This window comes from Arachis hypogaea, chromosome 17 (assembly GCF_003086295.3).
Source record: "Arachis hypogaea cultivar Tifrunner chromosome 17, arahy.Tifrunner.gnm2.J5K5, whole genome shotgun sequence".
In the NCBI taxonomy this organism is placed as follows: Eukaryota; Viridiplantae; Streptophyta; class Magnoliopsida; order Fabales; family Fabaceae; genus Arachis; species Arachis hypogaea.
This window is the reverse complement of record NC_092052.1, coordinates 83,389,451-83,396,758: the sequence shown is the minus strand read 5'-3', so window position 1 is coordinate 83,396,758 and position 7,308 is coordinate 83,389,451. Positions and strand designations below refer to the sequence as shown.

Genomic DNA, 7,308 nt, shown 5'->3' with positions numbered 1-7,308 from the left:
ATGGACATCCACCATTCAAGTTCATCCAATTATCCAATTTTCCAACCAAGAGTGTAAAAAACTAAGCAAAAACCCAACCAAGCATTTTGTCAAACACTTGGTGGGCATGTAAAGAAAGCATGGTAAAATGACAAGAAATAATAAATGCTACAACTACCAAGCAAGAAAAATAAAGATAGCAACTCAATAAAACAATGAAAGAGGCATGAAACATAAAATTGCATTAAATGTAAATTAAAGTAGCAAGAGTGCAAATACATAAAACTGACAAAAATGGAGAAAATAACAAGATAAAGTAATGAAATTAAGACCATAGAACAAGGAGAGATAGAAAAAGCTAGATTAAAACAAGAATTAAAACAAGAAATTACAAAGTAATTAAACTAAAAACCCTAGGTTCTAGAGAGAAGGGGGATCTTCTCTCTCTAGAAAACTAACAAAAACATGTAAAAACCTAAACCTAAGTGCTCCCCCTTTCATTCCTCTTCAATTTGGCTTGAAATAGCTTCAGAAGTTGGATTGGGCTTTGGAGGCCCAGAAATCACCCCAGTGATTTCCAGTTAATGAGCTCACGTGCCAGGACCTGTGCGGACGCATAGATTTGCGCGTCCGCACACTTGCTGTTTTCTGACCTGTGCGTGCACATAAATTGTGTGCGTATGCACACTTAAACTTAGTCCACTATAGCAAATTATATATCATTTCGAAGCACCGGACGTTAGCTTTCCAATGCCACTGGAACCGCCTCATTTGGACTTCTGTAGCTCAAGTTATGACCAATTTAGTACAGAGAGGTTGGGGCTGGCAGCTTTACAAATCCTTCATTTCTTGAATTCTCCCATTTTGCATGCTTTCCTTCCACTTCTTCAATCCATACTTGCCTTGTAAGCCTGAAATTACTCAACAAACACATCAAGACATTAAATGAAATTAAAAGTGAATAAAATTTAGCAATTATAAAGCTTAAAAAGCATGTTTTCACTTTCAAGTACAATTTAGAGAGAAATTATGAAACTATGCTATTTCAATCGATAAATGCAAGAAAAGTTGATGAAATCCACCAAGTTAGAGTAAATAAATATCATGAAATGTGGATTCATCACATCCCCACACTTAAACAATAGCATGTCCTCATGCTATACCAAAGGAAGAGAAGAAGGGGAATCAACAATTATTCAATACAAATTATCTATATGCAATGTACCTATATGTATGCAACTATTATACCTTATACTATATAACTCTCTATATGTATTTAATTTGTCCAAGTAAATCAATTTCCAAGAAAGCATCTATACACAATTAAGGGCTAAGGCAATTATAACCAAATCACATTCACAATTGAATTGAGTTATATAAAAGATTTTAACAAACTTGCAAGATAACAATGATCAAAGGTGAAAATATGGAATTGAATGATTGAACCCTCACCGGATATGTATATACACTCTAATCACTCAAGTGTTTAGGGTCAATCCACTGAATTCTCCTCTAATCATGCTTTCAAAAGTTTGTTCTTCATCTAACCAATTAACACAAATTTAATGTACATATGCAAAAATCAGGAGGTCTTTTCAAGGTTGTAATGGGACTAAGGTTAAAGGTAAGGATGTATATATAGCTAAGTGAGCTTGCATTTGAATCTTTGATTAGCCTAAATTATCACCTAACACACACACAACCTATAAACTTCTAATATCGAACTTAGCTACCCATAATCTCACTTTTACATATACACACACTCATGCATCAAATTCAATCACATATGCGTTGACGTTTATTGAATTTCTCATTGGGATAATTTTGTCCCCTTTTTTCATTATTTCTTTGTCTTTTCTTTTCTTTTTTTTCTCTTTTTTTTTCATGAACATAATATATATATACCAACACATCAATGCATATGGTTTCTATAATATTACATGAGTATGCACCCCAAATTTCCAAGATTTTTCAACAAGAATAAAACACATTTTCATCAACCCAAGTTTTCCATATCTTCCCCACACTTAAACATCACACACACTAACTTAAGCTACTCAAAGATTCAAACAAAGAATATTTCATTATTTTTCGCTTAAGGTTAATGATGTGGTAAAATAAAGAACAAAAGGGGGTATTCATAGGCTCAAAGTGGCAAATAAAGGTGAATGAAATGGTAGGCTATTTGGGTAAGTGAGATATAATGAAGTGATGGCCTCAATCCCATAATTGCATAATCATACATTAAATAATGGATATATAGAATTAAACAAACTAAAGATTGCACTCATAGAGAAGAGCACACACAAAAATAAAATAAGTGGTCAAATAGTGTAACCACACAATGAGGTTCAAAATCTCACAAGTTATATGTTCTTTAACTCAAAAACCATATTCCACAATGTATAAATCATGCAAGTTTCAATGAAAATTTTCAACTCAATTCAATTTGAATTTCAATGCCCTATATAAAGAGTAAGTTTCTTGGAAAATTTCATTAAATTGACTAACATTTATTCTATATATGTATATGGTGTGATTGGATAGAAAAAGTCAAAAATTCTAAGTTTAATTCCTAATTTCAATCAAACCAAAATAACAAGTATATAGGAAACCAAACTTAGGTGCAATCATCACATCATCCCAAATCACAATCAAGACTAAAAACCAAAAAGAACATATGTACAAGCCAAAATTAAGAGCAAAATATCCAAATATGTATAACTACTATATAATACTAAGTTATGTACAAGCAAAATTAAAAAGTGCAATAAACTAAGTAAAAAATTTCTCAAAAGGATAAAATATATACAAAGTACCAAAAAAAACATAAAAAAAAAACTACACTAAGTGTTCGAAAATGAAGATTGTCACCCATGATGTGCTTGATGAAGATGCACAACCTCCCCACACTTAAAATGCAGCACCATCCTCGGTGCTCGCGATCATGCGGAGTGGAAGGAGTCGTCACTGGGTCACCTCCACCTTCAACTGGTGGGTTAGGCGATAGAGTGGCTGCAAGAGTGATGGTGGTGCTAAAAAGGAAAGAGCTAAGTCACAAAAAAGCATATGAATGAAGTGAACAGATAATATAAATTTGAATGGAAGCACACGAGATTCAAGTTAGAAAAAGTAACTTCCAATCAAATAAAGGAATCTAAGAAAGCTAACTTGCTTGTTTATCAAAGAGAAAAAGAAGAAAGGAGCGTTATTGCTATGCACGAAGAAAAAGAAAACATGTAAAAGGTTAAAAGGAAAGTTAGTTGAAAAGGAAAGGAAAAGTCAAAAGGTCGGGGAAGAAAAGAAAACAGTTAAAAAGTTAGTGTTAGTTGAAAAGAGAAAGAAAGTTAAAAGTAAAGAAAACAGTTAAAAAGTTAGTGTTAGTTGAAAAGAGAAAGAAAGTTAAAAGTTATGTGAGTAAAAAGAAAATAGTTAGTTGAAAAAGAAAATAAAGAAAAGATAGTCAATAGTTATGTTAAGAAGAAAAAGTTAGTTGAAAAAGAAAACAAACATCAAAGTCATGTAAAGGAAAAGAAAGAGTTAGTTGAAAACAAAAGAGAAAGGAAAAAGTTCTCGGCATAGCAAAAACGTCCCTAAATTCTGAAAATTTCCAAAGTTCCAAAACAAGAAAGTTCATGTTCAACTTCTCAAAATAAAATATGACTTATGCCTAAGTGAGTAATGCAATTATAGTGGGCATATAATCAAAGAATAGTGGGCACATCCACTTAGCATAAGCCGAGAAATTTTGGTGTTGACAAAGGTAAACGAGGAAAATTCAAACACCAAATTATAACGAAGCATAAAAGTCACAAGTTGAAACAAGAGTTGAAAACTCATGATCTAAGTGACTTAATGAAAGTTAGGCATGAATAGAATGAATCAATTCAGCCACATAGATTTAAAACCTTCAATCTTGTGAGTTTATGCAAAAGGGGCTCAAAATCTCAAAAGAATTTCAAGTTTATGGTCAATTTAAAACTCAATTAAGGCATATTCAATGCTCAAGAAGAACACATAATTTAAAGGAAGCAAAGAACTTAAAGAATTGACCAAAACTCGTAAGGAAGGAAATTTCCAAACCCATTTAGCAAACAAGATTCTATTGACACAGTAATCCGTCAAATAGAATCTTGTTGCACCAAAGAAGACAATGTCATTTAATGAAATAAGGTTAGAAAAAATCCTGCAGCATTTCAATAGTAAATTGGCCTATTTCCCTAAATTCAAACACTCAATTCAGATTCTATATGAATTCATTAACAATTAAAAACACAAAAACCATATACAAGTTCATATGAATTGAGAAACTAGGCTAACAAATAGCAACAAAAAATTAATAAGCAATTCAAACCAAGCCAACCAGCAACAAGCAGCAATGAACAATTAAGCAACCCGCAGCCATGAGCAAATAATGGTCTAAGTTACAGCACCAAGACTGCAACAAGGAACAATCCAGCAGCATTTTTTTTCTTGAATTCAACAACCAATCACAAGTATTCAACATGAATTTGAACAACTAAGTATCTTGAGTCAAGTGATTGAGTTCAAATTGGAACAAAACAGCAGCAAAAACAACTTAAATTCATACATTCAGCAAAAATAAATCCTCACTGCACAAGCAACCATTAACCATATTCAGCAGTTGGTTCACCCCAAACAGCCATGAACAAAAACACAGCAGCAAGAAACAACAGTAATTGATTCAGTCAACACTCCTTTCATTGAATTCAATAACTACTCCACAAGCAAGCAACATGAATCCATACAAATGCACCTAACTGAATCCAGTGATTAGGTTCAAATTAAAACAAGAACTCAGCATCAACCAGGTAGAATAAGGCAGCAATAAATCAATATACAGCAGCATCAGACAAGTCAGATTAGCACAGGGGCAAATTGTCAGCAATAAATAAAGAGGAATTCAATGAAACATCAACATTTCCAAACAACATTATTGATCATAACAAACCTAAATCCACTATCCACGCCAGATTCTCTAACCACCTAGTTTAACTATACTAAGCTAATCTAACTAAACTACTAAAAAAACTGAAATAACAACTGTAACAGGCTAAACAGACTAAATAGAAGAGAAAGAATTGAGACCTGGAAAGCAGAAAATTGGAGCAGGGAAGGAAAGGGAGGATGGAGGTGGTGTGAAACGGACGGCTGGAGCAGAAGCGGCGGCGAAGGTGGTGCGGCAGCAACTCTGGCTACCGTGGGGTGCAGTGATACAGACATAGGGGCTCGTGGAGAGATGAGAAGAGGTTGGAGTGGCTGGAGACTGGTTCGGCGCTGAGCTAAGGAGGTTGCGACGGCCGCGCTGTAAAGGGAAGAAGAAGGAAGAGGGTCGTGGTGCCTTGTCGATGGCGCGGTGGGTTCTGGGTTAAGGCCGACGGTGATGGTTGGCAGTCAGGGAAGAGGAGGCGCAAGGGGAACGTCGCGAGGGCACTGGGCTCGGTGGAAGCTAGAAGAGGGAAAGGGGAAGAGAAAGGGACGCGGCGGTGTGGGTAATCGCCGGCGATTATGGATGAAGGGAGGGGAGTGTGGTGTCGCGGCTGAGGTGGCGCAGAGAAGGGGTCAGGGACGAGGAAAGAGAGAAGAGCGATGAGGGAGAAGAGAGGGGGAAAAGGGGATGGTGGTTCGGTGGTCGCCGATCGTCGGGAGTGGTGGCGGCTGGTGGACGTTGGTGGGTGATGGTGGTGGTGGATGTTGGAACAGAAAAGGAGAGGAGAGGGATGAACGTTGGGGAATTGGAAAAGAGAAGGGAAGGAAGAGTAGGGGTGGTGCGGACGCACCGACTGTGCGGTTGCTCCCAGCAGAAGGGGGTGAATTGGGGGTGCATACGCATATGCTGTGCGAACGCCCCAGACGGATGAGTTGTATGGAGGCGTACGCACGCAGAGAGGGCGTTGTTTTTTTTTTTCAAAATAGAAATTCACCCAACAATGCAAAATGCATATAAACAAGAAATTAATAAAAATATGCCACTATTTACATTAACTTTAAAATTAATTTAAAATTTTATCTTTCAAATTAAAATTATGGACTATTTAAAGCATTTTTAATACGCACAAACAAAAATCTACCAAAACATTTTAATCATCCAAAAAATTAATAATAATAAAAAAAATTTAAACATGCAATTCAAGTAAAAAAGGTAATTTAAACAAAATTACTAACTATTCATATATGCATTTTAAAACAAAAATTTATTAAAGCAAGCTAACAACCAAGAGACATATTTACAAGCAAAAACAAGTAACCAATCAAAAACAAACTATTCAAATATTCACACATTAACAATGGCTAACAATGTAATACCATTGCTAATTTCCGGCAATGGCGCCAAATTTAATGAAGAGAATTCTTGTATAGTTTGGAATCAATCAAAACTAGAATCAATTCGTTGGTAGTATAGTCCAAACCAACATTGAATTCTCAAGATCAAATAATAAATTAAGTACAAGATATAAACCGAGATCAAGAGTAAATCAACCCCGGATCATCTTTCCTAGGAATTGCAATGAAATGTTCAATTATTGGCTATAAGGGATTGGGGGTGGTGATCGCAAGGAGCAAGCAAGAGATAGAAATGGAAAGGAATGAAATGAAGAGGTAAAAAAGTAACTTTGCATGCAAGTAATTAATAGAGAAAGCAAGTAAAGGCAATGATAAAGGAATTTAAATGACAAAAAGGACTCTTGGCAAGAAGTGGGTAATTAAGGATTCCTATCCTAGTGGTGAACCACAAACATGGTAATTGTATGTGAATTAATCCCAATTAGTCAACCCTACATCGAGGATAAGTCAACTAGGCATAATTAATCTCAACCCTAAGTCCTAAGTCAACACTAGTGGGTCACTTAGAGTCAAGGGAAACCAAATTAATTAACAATCCTCACACAATGGGAAATGGACATCCACCACTCAAGTTCACCCAATTATCCAATTTTCCAACCAAGAGTGTGAAAAACTAAGCAAAAATCCAACCAAGCATTTTGTCAAACACTTGGTGGGCATGTAAAGAAAGAATGGTAAAATGACAAGAAATAATAAATGCTACAACTACCAAGCAAGAAAAATAAAGATAGCAACTCAATAAAGCAATGAAAGAGGCATGAAACATAAAATTGCATTAAATGTAAATTAAAGTAGCAAGAGTGCAACTACATAAAAGTGACAAAAATGGAGAAAATAACAAGATAAAGTAATGAAATTAAGACCATAGAACAAGGAGAGATAGAAGAAACTAGATTAAAACAAGAATTAAAATAAGAAATTACAAAGCAATTAAACTAAAAACCCTAGGTTCTAGAGAGAAGC

At 35.1% G+C, this 7,308-nt stretch overlaps 1 long non-coding RNA gene across 1 annotated transcript; it reads right to left on the bottom strand.

The window, feature by feature from the left end:
- Positions 1-202: 202 nt before the first annotated feature.
- On the bottom strand, positions 203-5,932 carry LOC112765714 (uncharacterized). The gene is made up of 3 exons (XR_003183883.3): positions 5,089-5,932; positions 2,854-3,014; positions 203-890 (listed from the first exon to the last, which is right to left on the bottom strand). It is a non-coding gene; the product is annotated as an uncharacterized lncRNA (long non-coding RNA).
- Between the last annotated feature and the right edge of the window lie 1,376 nt (positions 5,933-7,308).